Source organism: Mauremys mutica, chromosome 11 (genome assembly GCF_020497125.1).
Source record: "Mauremys mutica isolate MM-2020 ecotype Southern chromosome 11, ASM2049712v1, whole genome shotgun sequence".
In the NCBI taxonomy this organism is placed as follows: domain Eukaryota; kingdom Metazoa; phylum Chordata; order Testudines; family Geoemydidae; genus Mauremys; species Mauremys mutica.
In genome coordinates, this window is record NC_059082.1 from 83092807 (window position 1) to 83112208 (window position 19402).

A 19402-nucleotide genomic window follows, 5' to 3' on the forward strand; every position below is an offset into this window, starting at 1 on the left:
CTGGGGGAGCGCACTGGGAGCGTTCGGGGCTGTTCCTTTCACAGAGGCTGGCAGCACTCGCTGCTGGAGAGGCGAGCCGTCCCACTGCCATTTCAATAAATACAGTCAGACAGTTTTACGAGGCCCCGCTAAGCAGGAGGCATTAGTCCTGAATAAATAGGACATAATTGCTAATGTTCCAGATGTGGAAGTACATTGTGTACGTCTCTGAGGAGACAAGGAGCCGAGCGCGATCTACTTCTGCAAAAACATTGCCTTTAATAGTCTGCGGCTGACTGAAACGCAGTTAATATTCCCGGCCCCAGTGAACTGTAACCGCTGAGGACCTGCAGAGAGCCCTTAGGAGACAATCCCATTGTAAGTCAAGCCGCAGCCTCCCAGCTTCCAAGAGGGTATTTTTTAGCAGATGGCTTCTGTTTCTCCTCCTTAATGGAGAGATTCATGCCCAGAAGTGGCTGAGATGCAGTCATCTCTACGGGCCATGGTTTGTAGAGCGGGAAGGGTGGGATGAGCTGCAGGTGGGCTGTAAGCAGTGAGACGATGCTGCTTGCACAGAAGACTGTAATTACGCCCTGAAGGGGGTGGAAGGAGGGGTGTGACAGGAGGCTGACAGGTAAAGCAGAGCCTGAGTCTGAGCTTACTCCTAATTTACACCCCTGGGTTATGCAGGGGTAACTGATGGTCTGATCTGGCCTGTAGAACCTGTGCCAGATGCGGGACTGAGACCCAGCGAGATTCAGCGACTTACCAGAAGCCACCCAGGGAGTCTGTGGCAGAGCTGGGATTGGACCCAGACAGGGCGGGGCAATTTTAAATCAAGGTAATTAAATAATGATTTAAATCAATCATCAGGCTGAGACGTCGTAAAACTAATCTGAATATTTGTGCTATTGTAAATTCAGATGAAAAGTCACAACAAACTGAATTCTGAATGTTGGTTTTTTAAATGCCGCTGCTGGCGTGGGATCTTATCTGAATGCTACAAAACTCGTTACAGCAAAAAACAAAAATCGGAGAATGAAGGCCCTGATCCGGCAAACACATAAGTAGGTGCCTGACTGAACTCTCATGGAAGCAGTACACACGTGCGTAAGTGTTTACAGCATCAGGGGCTAAATTGTGTTTTTATTTAAAACTTTTCCCTTAGTGGCTCAATATCTTTGTCATTTCGAAGCAAAATTGCTGCAGTGTTGTTCAGAATTGCAAGATGCAGACGCGATGGTGACCTTTTTATACGTGCTGGGCAACGTTTTCAGAAATGGGAGGCTTAAAGTAGGCTCCTAAACCCGTATTTAGGCACCTAGTGGTGGATTTTTAAAAGCGGAGACTTGGGGACACAGCTCCCATTGCCTTCCAGTGGCAAACCTGTTGGAGAGCGTGTCTGTTTGGAGCACTGTGGCTGTGTGACCTTGTGGAAGTTCAGTGTATTGGAAGGCAGTGTTGGTTGCAGATGAATCGGGGCTATTTGTGTATTGACGAGGTGTTGGAGTTCACAGGGAGGGTGATGTCGAGACCCAGGACTTGTCTTTTTCAGCATTACATGAGCATGTTATGTGTGAAATTTCTTACTTGAAGAAATCTCTTTGTGATCTGAAATTTCACTAGCAATTAGGAAACTAACTAAGCAAGTACAAAACATCTGCTTAGCAACTGAAGGCTATAAAACGTGAAGAGTAAAGAGCTAGAAACGTGGCAATAAACCATTGATCTAAGTTTTAAATCATGATTCAAATGAAATCCATTTTTTAATGTTCTTGTTTAATAAATCCTGATTGTTACCCCTCCTGAACCTCAGATCCCCTGAATTCCAGTCCAGTGCCTTATCTGTTAAACCGTCCTTCCTCCCTTTTGTCAGTGTGTGGCTTAGAAGGGCTAAGTCGGGTTCCTTCTCGTTGAGCTATATATCCATAGCGGCGATCTCAGCTTGCGCCTGCTTAGCCGTTATCAGCTCCCAGTTTGCTTTCCAACAGGTGATGCTGCTGTGGCGTCTGCTCCCTGCTCAGCGGTTTCATTCTCCATTCCAGCTCCAGAGTGACATTTAAAAGGACGTGGGAGAACTCTCTGCGAGGAGCTTGATAAATAAAACCATTCTGTCTTTAAATGGTTTGCTGCAGCTCTGCCTAGTTTATTGAATACAATGACTCCTTGAGGGCTATTGTAAAGGGCTTTTATTGACTTGAGAAATGAACCTGAAACTCCACTCTTCACAATTACCCATTTAACTCTTCGTTTTGCCGGCTGGGTGACTGAAGGCGAGTTTTCTAGCCGTACTGATACGGAACCATGAGGACGCCCCATCTGGTAACACCGCTGCCGTATCTGCTGATGGGAAGACGGCTGTTCGGGCAGACTTGGACAGCACAGGCTGTTTTGTGGCGATTTTGGGTTCCACTCCTGTCTATAATAGTTGGCCGCCTCTCTACACACCTTAGCCAGAGTGCGTAAGATCTATGCCAGGAGCTGGGAGGCACGGCTGTAGTAAATCTCAGACTGTCATTGTCTCGTGAATACTGCAGTGCAATCCTGGTCATGCCTCTCTTCACTTCTCTGTGAATAGGGGGATGCTGCCTGCGCTCCTCTTTGGCTGGTGTTTGAAAATTGACCTGTCACTGTGTTTCTCTTTGGCTACAACTGCATGGGGGCCGTATGGTCTCTCATATTTTTCTCTCCCCTGCCTTTGCTTCATGTTCCTTCGTTGCCGGCAGCCAAATAAATGTCCCTGGGAAAATCAATGGTCAGATTAGATTCATGCACACGATTATCGTCTAATTGCTCCCATTAACCGGGGCTCACACGGCAACATCGTAGAGGTCACCCGATGGAGACTGTACGGAATGAGAGAGGCTTTGGCAGGAAATTAATCTGCCTTGGGATTTCTTAGCCTTCTCGTTTTCCTTGAGCCAGGGCTGAGTTTGTAACTTGCCATTTGCACGGCAGTTTGAACGATGCCCTGGGGACTTGCTTTCTTTTGTGTTAGCGTTTTGGTGGTGGAAGAAGGGGCTGGACTGAGACCTGTGGGGTCTAACACCCGCTCAGGGGCCACCAAGCAGGCCGGCCATAGTGCAAGCTTCCCGCACGCTTCACTGCAAATGTACAACCCCTCAGCAACCTGGCAGCAACAGCGCTAGGGCAGATAGCACCACTCGGGCACTGCGACTCATTAGGCCCTGGCTTCTTTGCTACAACAGCCAAGCAGGCAGAGGTGGTGTTAGTGCCAGAGGTCTTTGCGATGTGCACCCCTGGCCCCAAGAGCTGGCCTGCGATGCACCCAGCGCCTGCCATGCATGTCTCCACCCAGCGCTCTGATGGTGTCCGCTCACTGCTGCTGCCAAACTGGGCTGGATTTCAACAGGTGATGTGGAACCATCATCCCCAGTCCCTTCTGCCCACCCGGCCCCACCCCTTGGGCCTCTAGCCTTTCGGCTCACGTGACCGACCTGCTCCGATATTCTGCTTTTCAGGGGGAGCAGTTGTTTAAATCTTTGCGCTGGATTTGGCAGGCAAGGGGAAGCCATGGCCTGGAGGTAGCAGCTAATCAGTTGGCCTTCAAAGCCAGGATAGTGGAGTGATGAGCGAGGAACTCTGCTGAGCCTGCTGCTCATTCCAGGTCAGGAAGGGCTGCCAGAGATGGGAAGGGGAGGGGCTGAGCAGCAGCGAGGGGTGGAGGTGAAAAGAAAGGGGCAGTGGTGAAAGAACAGGGCTTACAAGCTCCTCGAGCAATGGGAGTATGAAATGCAAACCTCTTATCCATCTTATCCTGAAAGCAGCAAGCTCAGCCCCTGGGTGGATTGGGCAGCAGTGAGTGGAACTGGAAAGCCACGGAGCCCCCCAGAGCACGTGGATCCCACGGCAGCGCCCTCTCCTGGGCCTCTGGCACCCTTTCATTCAAATAGAAATCAAAGGAGCACGGGGAAGAACTACACCCCTGCTTCACACGGACATGTGTGAGTGCCGCTCCTGATCCGACCGGCTGTGCAGGGGAGGTAACCCCATCCCAAGTGGCCTGTGACACCTTTGGCAGCACCGACAATCCATGATGTTAATTTGTCCATTATACACTCCTGCCCGTTGCGGCTTCTCCCTGTTGTATTCGCTGGCAGATGTTCCTCTGTCTTCCAGCGGCTCCCCTCTCGCCGTCTCTTGTTGGTCCTTTATTGCTCCGGCGAACTCATGCGTCCCTCTGCTGGGGGTGAAGTAATAAACACGAACGCTGCTGGCTGCATTCACCTGGAGAAACCTGCCTCCCCACCCGCTGTCCCAGTGCACGAACCGCACTCTGAGCATCACTGCACCTGAGAGGTCAGTGCAAAGGTGCCGGGAACCCACTGCTCGTTGTGCACACGGGGCAGCAGGAAAGGCTCTGTTATGTCAGTGATGTCTCCGATTCTTCCTGGAGCAGCTCCTGCTGGCAGGTGTCTGTCTGATTTGGCGCACCAACATCTGTCTGGCTCGGCTTAAGCCCCAGTCCGAATACCACCAGCCTTACTGCAGTCCAGTGAGACCAGTTCTGCCTCCCAGAGCGTCCAGAAGAAACGGTGGACAGGAGCTTTTTGTGCACGCAGGTGGCAGAGCATGAACAGGGCAAGTCGGACCTGGAGTGAATGAACAGTGGGGGTGGGAATGTCCCCTGAATCCATTCAGCTGTGTCCATGGGAGGGGCCGTGCCAGGGGCAGTGCTCGCTACTGCAGCCAGACACCCTCAGAGACCCATGTGCGCCTTTCCTCCTGTCATGTCTCTTGGTGTTGTGGTTAGATGTTGATGGATGTTTGGCTGCATGGGTGTGTGTTCCCTCTGTGTGCTGCCCCAGCCCTCCGCATACAGCTGGCACGGCAGACATCCCAAGTGAACCACCCAATGACCACAAGATCTGTTAAGGGACAAAGGCACCCAGCCAGGTTTATAGTCGACAAAGCATGGTACTAGAATCCCACAAACTCTACCGAATCACTAATACATGTATGTCTATAAGAATGGACTAGCTCAGTGAATGGTGGGACTTTCCATTCCTCCCTAAGGCCAGACAAAGATATTCCCTCTGAGATGCATCTTTATACCCCGATACAAACAAGTTAGTACTGCCCCTCTGACATAGTTACTGCCCCATGACCCATTATCTTGTACATGTTGGTTTGATCAAAACATCTCTATTACGTACTGTTATCCTGACCCTGTCTTTTAGGAGGGGTCGGTATGTTCCTGTTGTTCTTTGGGAATGTCTATGTACCATTTTTGATGTGGGGATGTTCTGGTACCACATGATAGCGGGATGTGTTTGCGTGAGTGCTCTGTGACTAGCACTTCTTAGGAATGTGAATTTCTGCATTATCAGCCCTGTTCTGTGAGCAGGTCCTGCCTCATACCAGGCCTTTGATACAAGGGCTTATGTCTCAAGCTCTCTTCCTACTCCAGGTGTCTCTTCGGAGATGGGCTTGCCTGGAACCCCAGCTGCAGCTCCCTTCACCCTGGCTTTGGGAAACCGGATCCCAGCCCCTCTCTGCTGGACGCAAACAGGAAGAGCTGCCGTATGGAGATGGGTTGGATCAGGGTCCGAGCCAGGTTGGATTGGGGTCAGAGCCGGTGACTTGGGCCCATCTCTTGGTTAAAAGAATGAACTTACATTTCCCATGTCAATTTCACTTCTCGCTAAGAACCCTCCAGCTCATTCAAAGTCTTCGTTTTAGCTAGTAATCACTTTCTGAGAGGGGTTTGTCCAGCGTTTTCCCCGCTGTGTCTAGTTATCCCAGTGTTCAAGTAATTATTAGCCTCTTCTTCAAATTTCTGAGTTTCAGCAAACGTCTGAGTGAATTTAACATGAATCAGTGCGAGAGCCAGGCACTGTGTGCAGACACCAGGCAAACACACACCTCTCCCGACACTCCTCAAACCCGACCTGCAGCCCCTCAGCCCTGACTCCCCCAATCCACGGCTCTGCTGCTGGATCTCACGCCTGAGCTGCATCATCCCTGCTCTTTCTTCCCTAACGCCCCCGGCTCTGCCGATGCCCTTCTCCGCAGCCCTGCACCCTCCCCTCCCCTCCCCAGTGGTGGGCCACACACAGTTTGTCTTTTTACTTTTGTAAAATGTGCCCATCCAGCTCCCAGAGCACCTGCAGCCTGGCTCTGTAGGGCAGATTTTGCTCCTGGTTGCCCCCTCTCCCCCCAACAATCTGGCTTTTCTCTCCCATTTGAGAAACGAAGAGGAGCCTCCAACTTTAGTTTTGTCGCTTTAAAGCAGGAAAGTAACCTCTCCCCAGCTCCTACGGCTCAGGGGTCCCGCCCCGCTGCACAGGGCCCATCTCTCTATGCTCCCCCCACTCGAGGCAGGACCCCCGTCAGCTGGTGCTTGCAGCCGGCAGCCTTGGCTGTAGCAAACACCCTGAGAAACCTCCTCAAAGCCCGTGTCTGGGCTAGGCTGAGGTTGGCAGGTTTGCCACCAGCTAGCATTAGCGAGTGTCTGCGGAAGGAGAGTGGCGTGTTCCCTGCGAGAAGGGGACAGGGCACCTGAGCAGACGGATTGGGAGCCAGGTGCTCCTTGTGGAGGAGCAGACGCCAGGCCCACCAGCTGGTCTTGAGTGCCTGGTGATGGAGCATCCGTGCCTCCTTCTTAGTCTGCGCGTCCATGTGCCCCATCTGCTCTGCTGCTCCGGGCTGCTGATTTCACAGCCTGTGCTCTCACCGGCGTCCCTGGTCGGGACAAAGTGTTCCCACGGCTGGCTTGTAAAGCCTGCAGCGTGGTGAATTAGAGATGAGCCTTTCGCGCTGAGCTGAGCGGGCGGCAAGGGGCCTTCGGGGGGCACAGAGGGAGGCTGCGATAGGGATGGAGGCGCTCGAGTGTTCTCTCGTTTCCATCCTCTCTCCGCCTCTTGACAAGTGTTTGCAAACAGCATCTGCCGCGGCCTTGGCGTGTCTAGGGGTTTAGGCCTCACCATATTCTCCGCTTCGGCGTGCTGCTGACAGGGTCTGTTTAAAAATAGATTCGCTGCTAATGCTCTGGCTGTGGTGTCAGATGGGCATGGGTACGATCCCCCCACCCCTCTGAGGGGTGTGATTTGCCCAGCCCCCTGGAGGGAGGAGGCAAGTGCTGGCTTCGGCACCTCACAGCCATGTCTCCTCTGTCCCTGAGAGCCCTTTGCGGCGCTGGTCATCCCAGAGTGCCTTCTTCACAGTACACACTCAGCAGCACTGAAATGCAGCCACTGCTGGGGTGGGAGAATGGGAGTCGGCTGGTACACAGCACACTGGGAAACTTTGTCTGAGGACGCAGGGGAGAGCTCTTTTGGAAAGCAGCCAGAGATCTCTGAAGCCGCTGGCTTGGCTGGTTGCATGTGTCTTTGCTCTCTGCGGAGGGCAGTTTTATCTGGGTTCTGTTCTGTGTTCTCGCTCGGTGCCCTGGGCCCCTGCAGAGCAGGGCAGGGCAGGCACGTCCCTTACCCACACAGCTACGTCCAAACTGCCCCCTGGCACAGGCAGCCCTGAGCCCTGCCTCATGCCCCACCTCCAGGTCTCTCACGGCCCCCTGAGGCTGTGGTGCCTCTGCTGAGGCTGTCAGGAAAAGGCAAAGGAGACGCCCGCGCTGGGGTGGTCTTTGGCCTTGGCTTCCCCAGGATAAAGGGGCATTCTGAACTCGAGTTAGCCCTGCTCTCCCCAGGGATTGGCCCCCACCAGCTGGAAAACACACCTGTTTCTCCTACTCCGGTGTGGCCTTTGCAGGGTTGGCATCTTCTCTTCAGGAAGTGGACAGACCTTTGGGTCCCTCAGCCTTCTCCAGACGTTTGGGGTTTCTCCCGCCTTTGGCTGGAAGGCTACCCACCCTGGCCCCGGGCAGAGGCCACCTGGGTTGCAAATCCTGTCTGAATCTCTGAGGCCTTTCAGCCCCATTATCCTCCATGACCCTCGCTCCTGCTGGTAATTTCTGTAAGCTGGGATGAAGAGGCCCTGGAGGGCGGGGCTCCGGCGAACATGGCGCTGAGTTACACACCCTGATGGGTTAGGTTGTGGTTGGTAACGCTGGTGTTTTGTCCCGTTGCTCGTGTGACGTTCCATTTTCCAGCTGCAGTGCAAGTTCGGCACCTGACTATGTCAGAGACTCCTCTCTCTCCCCATATCCTGCCGTGGGAGCTACCAGGGGACTGGCGGAGACGCTGGTACCAGCTCCTGGAATGTGCAGCCTGTGCCCACCCACCGAGGCCAGGTCTGGGGCGGGAAAGGGAGAATTTGGGGGCATCAGGCTTTCTACCTTGGCCCAGCTGGGCTTTAGGATGGGCTTGGAATTCCTGTCTGGCCTGCCCCCCGGAGCTATGGATGGTGATCTCTGCCTCTGGCACAAAGTCGGACAGTGTTTGCAATGAAGGTTATACTACATCTCCCTGGCCGGCTGACCACTCAGCAGGTCTCTGCGTACCGCCCCTCCCATCCCCCGGCTCCAGAGGGCAGGAATCACTTCTCTTGATCCTTCAGTTTTTGCTGTGAGGCCTGGGCTTAGCGCCGCCCTCCTGAAAAGGCCCAGTGGGTGCAGCAGAGCGAAGAGCATCAGGAGCCAGCAGGGCCACGTGCTTTGCAGTGACCCTGGATGGCTCTGGCCAGGCCTGCGGCCTTGCTCCTCTGAGGAGGGAATCCAGGAGAGTAGCTGGCCCGTGACAGGGGGACCCTCATGGGTCTGTCTCAGGAGCGGGCTCTTGGCAGAGATGCAATCAGCAGCCACTGGCATTTCACCTGCTGCGTGACGCACTCTCCAAGCCGGTGCCAGGTCTGGGTGCATTTACTTCTAATTTTCGATACTGTCACTTACTTTGTCCCATTTCCTGAGGCGGCAGCAGCTGGAGCTATTTATGCCTCTCTAGTGCCTTTCATCCAAGCAACTCGAAACACTTAACGAATCTTAATTAAGCCTCACCTAGAAACCCTGTGGCATAGGTGAGCGTTCGCTCCTGCCGCTAATGAAGTGCAGCCACCTCTGGGGTGGGACGCTGCAGTTGTACGTGCAGGTTAGAGCAGACACAGACGAACACCCTGGCCAGTGGAAACAGCGCTGGGAGTGTAAGGAGCAGAGCTGGTGGGAAAACTTTTCAGCCTTTGACATTTTTCAACAAAAAAAAAGGAACAGTTTTCTTTGGTGAAAGCTTTTGGGGAAATGTCCCGTTCGTTGACGAGCTCTGAGGAGGAGGGATCTGGGTGGGTTAGCAGCCCAGCTCGGAGAGAGGGGCGTGGACTGTACAACAGCGCCTCTCCCTTAGCACGAGATCTGCAGGAGCCATTGAGCACAGGCAGGACTCTTTCTTAAGGGAATTCCAGTGGATGGGGAGGAAATGTTTTCATTACCCCTGGGTCCTTTTTATCTGCACAAGAAGCAAAAATGGTGCAAAGGTCTGTGAACCCCCCCCAAGGAAAGCAGCCCTGCCGTTTGCACATCACTGTTCAGAGAGGCGGCGTGATTGTCAGTGTAGTTCTGTGAAATCACAACCAGACGTCAGTGCGAGAGGAGACTGGAGAATCATTTAACTTCCCTCCTTTGCACTCCCTTTTTCTAAACCATCAGTGCCGTGTAGCAGCAGCGATGGGCTGGTCCCGGGAAGGCGGGAGGACGGAGAAATGAGCTTGTGTCCATGCATAAATCTGGACCGAAAGCGAACGAGGAGAGAGCCCTGTGGGAGCTGTTCAGTTCTGTGCGATTGGCGCAGCTCCTGGCGAAGAGGCTTGCTTCAGAGCTGAGCGTAATGAAGCGTCTAGAAGGCTCCATGTGCCCAGTTAGCATCTTGCTCTTGATGATGGGTTGTGGCTGGATTTTCCCCATTGCTCCCCAAAAAGCGAGAGCTGTGTTGGCCCCTCTCTTCTCAGGCTGCCACTTGCTGTGGTGGTTTGGATGATTTTTGGAACCTGGCTACGAGGAAATGGAGTGAGACCCGACAACTCATTCCACAGAAAGCCACTAGCCAGGAGCAGCTTCACCTTACTGCTGAGCTGGGTTGGATTAAAATCTGTTACCTGTAACAACCCCTCGCTCTTATACCGAGCTCCTTAGCGGCAGCTTTCAGAGTGCTTCACAATCTCTAAAGATCACCTAGACTGAGCAGGATCTGGATTCAACCCCAGGGCTTCCCAAGTCCCATGCTGGGTTCTAGCCACTGGACCATCCTTTCTCCCTAGCGGAGTAAAGTGCCAGCGTCCCCTGAGCCATTTGCTCCGGCACTGTCCCTTGTTTAATTTCCTTTTCCGATCTACTCATTGCTCACCATTTCTCTTGACCAAAGTGAGGGGAGAGAAAAAACATAGAAAATTAATAAGAGAATCGATGGCCCATCTCGTGCCGAGACTGTGTAGAAATGAAATCGCATTCAGGCTAATGGCCCTAATCAAAGACGTTATTACACAGAGGAAATAAAGAGGAACCAGCGATTAGTGGCAGTGTTTCCTACCCTCGTTAAATTGTCCATTCGCCTGGTTTGTTTGTGAATGAGGGTTTCGAAGGCCCATGACTGGCCTGGGGAGACGCTGTGTAGGAAGTGGCCTGCAGGTGCGGCTGTGTCAGGAGAGCACAGTGGATTTGGGTGAGGGGTCTCCACCCAGAGGGGATGTGGTGAGGAAGCACACACTGGCATTAGCATCTCCTTGGGCTGTGTGATGGTGGGCTGGGATGCGATCCCAAGGTCCTGGCCATTGGTGGTTGCACTGCCACTGTCTGGGGTGTACGTGCTTCTCCCCTCCCCCATTTACTGGACTGGGAGCGGGTGGGGTGGGGTCTAGGTCAGCCCCCAATGGAGCACCTACCTCAGCGAGGGAGATCTTCAGCTCTAATAACAGACACACAACCGAGGGGAAAAGCCACCCCTTCACCTTCCCTGCTGCCCTGTCCTCTCCTGTTTGGCCATAACTAAGCTCCCCGCCCTCGGTAGCAAAGGCCCCAACGGCAGAGTTTGCATTTTTGCCGTTTCCCAGGTTTTTGTTCTCTAAAATCCCCCGATCCTCAATATTCATGGTTTTAAAAGAGAAACGTGGGTCGCGTTCTTCCCCACAGCTTGATCCCGCCCTTAGAGCTGGGAGCGCCGTCTCTTTGAGCTAGCGAGGAGTGTTGTTTATGAGCGGCCTGCACATCTCTGACACGCTTTGGCTTCTGTCAGATCTGGGAGAACTATTCCAGACACTCCCTTGATAACGCCAGCCTTGGCAGTGAGGCGTCAGGTGTTTTTATCCTTTCGGTTCTTTGTTTCCAGCTTTGAGAGCTGACAAAACCTTTTGTAAGTCAGGTTCCTTGTTTTCCTCAAGTGCTGCTGGATGGGCTCCAGCTTAACCACTTCCGTGCATTCAGAACTCCCTTCCCTGGAGGGGGTGATGGCTGACTCTAGAGCCAGTCCTTTTAAGGGGGTGCCTAAGCGGGAAACAACCGGATTTGGGGAACTTGTGCCCCTCAGCTATTCTCCCACCGATGTGCTTGAGGAGATGGTGGTGTTAGTCCAGCAGCCTGGACCCTAGTTGGTGGGTGCGGGCTCTGAGACTCCCTGCAGTGGGTCCTAACATCCCACGGACTAAGCATCGTTAACGTTCCCATTAAGAAGAAGACCAGCTCCAAGCATCTGTGCTCATTCTTCCCAATCCTGGGCATTACGATAGAGCCTAGGGACCTGCCACAACAGAGGAGTAGGTGGTCCCGACCCCAAAGTGCTTCCAGTGTAAATCATTCACGTTTTCTCTCCACTCCAGCCTCCCCTCATCACTCTGAGCACTTCTCCTCCCACTGGCCTGCTCCTGGCAATCACAGAGCAGGGCGCGGTGCTCCTGTGCGAAGTGGCCTGTCTTGGTCGGACATCTTGTAGTTATAATTTTAAAAAAAGAAACCACCACCAGCGGGCTTAGCATGTTTTGTAGAAATCTCCATTGTTTCGCGCTCAGTCGTTTCCTGGCTCAGAACCGTCGCTTCGTGCAAAATTCCACTCTCAGATCTGAAAGGTTTGCCTGTATGTAGAGTGAATCCATTTAATCTGAAAGGAACCAGACAAATCCAGGCCAAGGAAATCTTTGTGCCAACTGTGTTTGCTCTTCTCCAAGCGGAAGGATTCCCGCCTCCAGCAAACACACGCTAACCTTTGCTCTTCCTTCAGGTTTCCTAGAGCAGCGTGTTCACACTCGCTGCAGCTTTGCTAGACGCATCAAGGCCCCTTCTGCTGTGACAAATTGGGTGCAGCGACTGAGCCTCTCTTCCCAGTGCTTGGGATGAAATGTTTCTCCCACCCTCCCCCGGAAAGCCTTGATTGGAAGGGACACATCCACGTGTAGCCCCCCACGCAGGCTTTTCTTTGGGCTGATTGAGAAGGAGCATAGTGTAGCGACAACATTGTGCAGCCAGCCTGAAAGCGACGTGGAGAAGCAGGCTTGTTAGAGCCGTTTTTGCAACGACTCGCCCCGGCCGCAGTTAATGTCCTGGAGATGGTGGAGCCTCTCGGTAGCCTGCTTTCTTTGGCTTGCATCTGTAACACTGCTGCAGTTCAGATCCTGCGGCATTTAGTGGCAGAATAGGGGGTTTCCTGGTAAAACATCAGCCCAGTGACTCCCATCTGCCCTGCCTGCGTTCCCACTTCACCTAGTCTCTGTGTTCTCACCTGCAAAATGGGGTTCATGGCACTCACCTGCCTCCCGGGCCCCTTGGCTTGTGCAGCCTGTTGTGAATACACGGGTGAGCTGAGTCTCATCAGCATCACAGGCTCGTCCTGGAGTTTCACAGCTTGTCCAAGTGGAGCCGGCACTGCCCATCTAGTGCCCGCGTGCCAAGTGCCCTCCTTTAAACCCCACTGCTCCAGCGCTGCCTCACCTCCTCTTTGCAGCAGCAGGGTGTCCCGGCCCCTGGCCTCCCAGTTGTCGGGGATGTGGCTGGGACGCTCCTGGGGCGGGGACCTGGCCATCAGATGGGTTTGGTCAAATGCCACAAGGTCTGTCGCTGATCATAAAGTAACAGGCCCAGAATAGTTCTGCACTATTCATGGTTAAAGCCCCCACTTCCTGCTTAGAAATAACGCACTTGCCAAGCAGCGACTTCCGTTACCTTGTCTCCCTCCGCAGCAGCTTTGCTGCCGAGTCAGTGACATGGGGCGAAAGACCTTTGCTCCCATCAGTTTTGCAAACGTGGTAACTTCTCACCACTCCAAAGCATGCTACAGAAGGGGCAATCCAGCTGCAGTTCACTCCCACAGCTGCTGGGCCAGAGAAACCAGTCTCGGGGCAGCATCTTTTCATTCTGCTCCTCACCTCCTAGGGGGAAGATCCTGTCTCCAGCCCAGCCCCGGGACATTTCTGCTGAGTAGGTTGGGCCTGCTTCATTGGCTTCTGTTGCTCAAAAGGCTAAAGACTTGGCTTTAGGCTGGGTCCATTGTGGACTCATTCCGAGATTTTAATTAAGGCCAGAAGGTACCATTAAGCCTGCATAACGTAGGCTAGAGAAGAGAGAGGATGCTGATGTGAATCTAAAGGTTGCTGGGAAGATCCCAAGATCTCAGTACCTCTCCCATGTCTGCTGCCTGGCTACAAAGATCTGTGGGGCGTCCTCACCTGTGGTCTTCATAAAGTCTGCCCTGTGGTGGCTGGCCAGCCACGGAGTGGACTCTGGGCTGCACGGTCGAGCCCACAGATGGCTAAAATTGTAATTATTCTATTCAAGTACGTTGTTAGCGCTCAGCCTAATGCACTGCAGCCAAACCCTGAGACTCTCCTCTGAGCCAAGAGCAGCAGCGGATTGTGCTGAATACTTGAGAAAAAACCTTTTTGGTGGAGGTGGCAAATGGATTGCTTGGCGGGGGGGTAGTAAAACCAAGCGCCGCGTGCAAAGGAGTTTGACAGGCATGACTAAATTCCTCCTCAGAAAAATCCCTTTTTTAGAATGCAGTGTAATGCTGCATCCTTCCCGGCACTGGAATACACCGATTCCCCCTTTCCCCAGGGTTTATCATCCACGCACGCAGCCCATTTCTAGCCTGCAAAATTGGCACTGACTCTAAATCGTCATTTTGTCCTTAAATTGTTGTGTTCCAATTAAAGACTGTTGATTCAGGAGCTCCCTCAGAGAGTTAATCACTTGGCTTTTCCTGTCGCCTTTTAAAACGTTCCTTGACACAGAATTATCCCTTGGCCCAGTCCCTTCAATCAGCGATTCTCAGCCTTTCCGGCCTAGTGTACCCCCTCCAAAGCCCAGCAGTCCTTGGCGGCCCACCTCGGTGACTGTACTCACTGGATTTCTAATGAATTGCCGGCAGTGGCACAGCTTGAGAACGGCTGCCGTAAGCAGTATGTGTGCATCGTGTGCATTGCCGGGTTCGGTGAATGATGACTTTAGCAGACGGTTGTATTTGTATATAGTTTTGCACACACAAAACTCAGTGACCATCTCTCTGAGAAAGGGGCTGAGTGTTGCATTTAACGGCACCTTGCCTTGTGCCGTCTCTCCCTGCGTCAAGGGGTCATCGCTCATGCTGTGTGTTACAGACTTGGCAGCTGACAACCTGATGTATCTGCCTTTGCTTTTGAGTCACACTCTAAAGCTCCTGTCAACCAGTCCCTCTGGGTCACACCCTGACCCTGGTGGTAATGAGGCTGTCGGATTCAGACAAGCGTGGCATCAGTTTCCTGTCCGTTCCTCTCCCGCCTGTCAGCGTGCGGCTCGGGGAGCACATTGGCCGGGCTCCGTATGATGACCGGGCCTTTCCCTTCCCACCAGGGCAATTCACCAATTCATTAAAAACGCTGCTGGACTCTAGACCGTGAGCGTACAAGTAGCAGTGCCTGAGGGAGCGAATCGTGAATTTGTGCTGGTGAAAGGGGCTGCACTGGCTGTCCCGTCCTCCCCCCCCCCGGCTCTCCCCCCAGGTTGAAGGATTCAGTGTCGCTGCAGCATGGGCAATAACACACTGAATGTCTCCCCCACAGCCCCCTGCCAGCCTGTCTCGGCCCTGCAAGGCGGGGGAGAGAATTCCATCTCTGTGGCCCACTTGCTCCTTGGCCGGCCCACTGAGGCTGCAGCGTGTAGTGAGGAGCCCCTGAGATGCACCAAGGAGAGGGATTGGCAAACGAGGAGCCTGCTGCGTCCCATTCCACGCGCTCAGGAAAGGGAGTCAGTGATCCGGTGAGCTGGGACCCAGGGGGTGGAGGACCAGAGGGCAGAGAATGGGAGCTGCCCCCCTGGCAGGCGAGGGGGGCAAAGACCCAGCCCTTCCCCTTCTAGGAGCTCTGCACCGAGGAGAGGGGAGACAAGGCTGGCCAGGCGGGAGTGGAGCCGGTGAGCTGCGGGGTGTTGGTGGGTGCAGAAGGCTGGGGAAGGCAGGAGAGGGCAGACGGAGGGGAAGGGGTAGTGGCGGGTAGAGAGGGTGCTCTGGTGGGGGCACATGGTGTCCGGGACCATCCGTGTTCGTTAAGCCCTGCAATGTCCCCCCCAGCCCCCCATAATTCGAGCACTGCCTAGCAGCTGAGTCTATTGTCTAGTCCAGCGGGGGAAAAGTCTTTCGCAGGCCAAACCCATGCCCTGCCACACCACTCCCGCAGGGCTTGCTTTCTGGGTCGAGCTCAGGGCCCCCAGGACGTACAGCACCAGGCACACCTGAGTTGGAACAGCTCAGCCAAGGGCACTTGCTGGCTATTGGCCTTTCCTCCTGACTCCAACACCAGGGCGCTAATAGCTCCACGCTGCTGTAGGCCAAATGCAGGAGTGACACCAAATCGGTTCCATTTTTTCCAATTCAATTCGCCACTTTGGCCGTCTGTCTAGAGCCGTTTGTCCAGGTTCTTAGATGGCACCCACCACTGTGCTATCCTGTCCCCTGGCCTGGGCCCCAGTCCCCTGGCCTGCCTCCCCCAGGCCTGGGTCTAGCCCCACTCCCCTGATCTGCCCCCCCCCCCGGCCTGTCTCTAGCCTCCCTTTCCTAGCCTGCCCCCCTGCCTGTCTCCCACCGTTTGGGGTTTGGCGGGAACTGCTCTTCTTTGAGGCTGAGCTCAGACCAAAGTCCTGCTTCCAAATGGCCCCAAACTCAGAACTGAACTTGGAAGCTCTAGGTGGCAGGTTCCCCAGCCTGCCCCCCCTGCAGCCGGGGGTTACCCTAGACTGACGCAGGAGACGGTCGTGCTCCAGCCCCAGGGGGGCGGGAAGCCCCCAGCTCCTGAGAGCGATCAGCCCGGATCACTTCAGCCTGGGCAACGACAAAGGAAGGGCTTTTAGCAGAAAAGGCTGGGTGCGAACGGGCTCAGGGCCTGCTCCCCGCTCCCCAGACGGACACGACATTGACCCCAGCCCTTGGGGTTTGGAAGCCTTTGCCTGCTGTGGGCCCATGACATGGATGGGTGACCTCTGGGGAACTTCCAGGGGCTCTGTGTTTCTGTGGCAGGCTTTGACCGTGGGGAGAAGGGTGCTTGTTCGCAGGAGCTGTTGGGGTAACGTGTAACTGCTGGCAATGCACCACCGTAGCCCTGGGAGAGAGAACGACGCGCAGGCGCTGGCCGTCTGGGGAGATCAGGGGACGGCAGGGAGCTGGGCAGAGGGGAGTGTGACATGGGCCCCTGCCCAGAGACAGGTGATGGCTGGAGAGCTGACTGGGGCAGACCCCGGACGCTGACACTGGGACAGGGGCCGTGGCTGCTGGTTCGGGTTTCCCGGGGTCGCTTCAAAGGGGCTGGCCTTGGGGCCGTGCTGTATTGATCCGGCCGCCGCTCCGTGTGCTTGCTGAGGCTCCAGCAGGGGACGGGGTGTCAGCGTCTGGCGGTGCAGCTGCCGGGAGAGGACTGATGCCCTTTCCCCACTCGGCTCTGCCAGGCCTCGCAGGACAGTCACAGGGTGATTCCTCCCCAGTGCGTCCTCCGCGAGGTCTCCCATGTCTCCAGCTCCATCTCGTGTCCAAAAGAGGCATTGCTGATCATACGAGCCGGGTGCCCCATAAGCAGGGCTCTCCAACCCTTTTACGCCCAAGATCACTTTTTGAATTTAAGGGTGACCCAGGATCTATCCTGCCCCTTCCTTGAGGTTCTGTCCCAGTCACTCCATCCCCCCTTTCTCCATCGCTTGCTCTCCCCCATCCTCATTCACTTTCACCGGGCTGGGACAGGGGGTTGGGTTCGGGGGGGGGGGGTGCAGGCTCTGGGCTGGGGCCGAGGGGTTCGCAATGTGGGAGGGGGCTCTGGGATGAGCCTGGGCCAGGGGGTTGGGGTGCAGGGTGTGGGCTCTGGGAGGGTGTTTGGGTGCAGGAGGGGGCTCCGGGCTGGAGTAGAGTGTTGGGGTGCAGGAGGGGGCTCCGGGCTGGAGTAGAGTGTTGGGGTGCAGGAGGGGGTACAGGGTGCTGGCTCCAGGAGGGGGGCACTTACCTCGGGCGACAGCGCAGCGGGGCTGGGCACCACTCCGGCACATCGGCACCTCCTCCCCATCCCGGGCTGGGCCCCCTGCCAGCCAGCAGTGCACCACGTGGCTCCGCGTGCTGCCCCTCTCTGCAGGCATTGCCCCCATAGGCTGGAAACGGGGAGCTGTGGCCCAGGGGAGCTGCGGGGGGAGTGGCGTGGGGCCGTGGCAGGCAGGGAGCCTGCCTTGGCAGCATGCAGCCCTGCTGCACCAGCGCGGCCGGAGTTGGTGACCACTGCCCTAAAGAGAAGATGGTCTTTCTTGTCCACCAAGTATTTTCAATAGCACTCGAGTTGTTTTTCTTTATAAAGAGCCCAGTTCATCTCTGGCGATTCTAGTGGATTTACACCAGGGATTAAACTGGCCCGAGGTGCTTTAACCACCTGTTTTGATACAGAGAATGGGAGTCGCTTTAGAATCTGAAAAAGAAAATAGCGACAGCACTCCGGTTCGGCGCTCCCTGGCTAGATTTCGCGTTTCACTTTCCATGCACCTCGTCTTGTCCAGGCCTGCAGCAGCGACCTCCGAGGGGTCACTGGGCTCTGGAACATACTGGGGGTGGCTGTGCGCCCAAGTGATCTGGCTGAGCCTGGCGTCACACAGCTTCAGAACGCTTACCTGAGCCAAGGTGCTGAGCCTCCGCTGTCACAGGCTGTGCAATGCGCCTCTGGGACCTCTCCTCCGCCGTCCAGAGAGAACAGAAGAGGAAGTCATGTCGTCCCACTGGCAAGTCTCCCTGTGGTGTTTCTGGTTCCCTGTAGTGTTGACGAGGGAGAGAGTCACTCGGAGGTGGGATTTTGCCAGGCCACAGAGTGGCTGATCAGACTATGTGCGAGGCTCCTCCAGCGAGTCAGCCCCAGAGACGGGTGCCGTATTCTTGTGCTGTTCTTTTCCTTTGGGGGTGTTTGTCTGGGTTTGTCTTCCAGATCCGACTCTAAACCAGCTCCGAAAGGACCGTCTGCCAGCCTGTCAAACTGGAGCTCCCCCTATAAGACTCCCTCCAGCTAAAGGGGAAAGGAATAAGGGGGTTGGATACCATTGCAAAGGCTTGAGTTGTTTTTCCCTTGTTTTCTGGATGGGGTGGTTGTTGCGATGGGAGTCTCAGCACAGAACCCTGAGCCACACGAACTGGTTGAGGCTGTAATAGTGAGCAAGGGCTTCACTAACATTGGGTCCATAAGACCCCCCACCCCCGCCCTGTGTCCACCCAGCCCAAAGCCTACCATGGCTGCTTGGAGCACTCTGCATTCCCTAGCCAGAATTCACCTGGGATTCCTGTCCTGTGCTTGTGCTCCCACTTCTCATCCTCAAACGCTCGTCGCCTCGTACCCGTTAAGACATCATTTCTTCACTGGCGAGTCGGGGGCGGCGGCTCCGTCAAAGGCCTTTTTGAAAGTCATTTCAAACGTGAACCCTCCACAGCTCAGCAAGGGAAGAGTTTGAGGGGTCGGGCTCTGAGACAGCTCCTGTGTGTAAGAAGCAAGAGGTCGCACCGAAATCTCCAGAATGAAAGCTGCAGCTCTCCTTCCCTGCAGCTGCCTCTCTCATGGGACTGCACTCAGGGCTTGCTTAGCAGTAATGGACAGACAGAGTATTCAAGGCTGCTGGATACAGACAGACCCTGTGGTTGACTCTGGCTCCAAGACTAATGGACGCACCCTAGGATCACCCTACAGCGTCTCCCTTGCTCTTGGCATGGACGCCCTATTGACTGTTCCACACCACCTGCTGGGAAACGTGGTAGCATGGGGAGGCCAGGCCCTCCGCTGCTATGTGAAGGGAGCACCTCTGAACACACCAGCACAGTGGCTCAGCTTTGCAGCCAGTGCACGGAGCATTGAGAAGGCATGTGCACTTGGGAAGGGCAGGGTCGCATCTGCTTGCACTGCTCAAGTCAATCAGTAAATGACAAGAGTGTTGTCTTTAGCGCATGCAGGGAAGTTGGCATGTTGTGTTCCTTGCACCAAATCCCCCGACTTGTCTGTTTAACCTAAAAACGGAATCAGGCTGCACAGACTAATGACCCAGGGAGGAGGGTCTACAGGTCTG

At 54.9% G+C, this 19402-nt stretch overlaps 1 protein-coding gene and 1 long non-coding RNA gene across 4 annotated transcripts in view; one reads left to right on the top strand and one right to left on the bottom strand.

Moving 5' to 3' along the window:
• The window catches only part of RAB26 (RAB26, member RAS oncogene family), a 191169-nt gene that overhangs the window by 159819 nt on the left and 11948 nt on the right, over positions 1-19402 (top strand). The gene's annotated exons all lie outside the window — the stretch shown is intronic.
• LOC123344001 lies at positions 1933-18791 on the bottom strand. The gene is made up of 3 exons (XR_006572426.1): positions 18620-18791; positions 17972-18108; positions 1933-2719 (listed from the first exon to the last, which is right to left on the bottom strand). It is a non-coding gene; the product is annotated as an uncharacterized LOC123344001 (long non-coding RNA).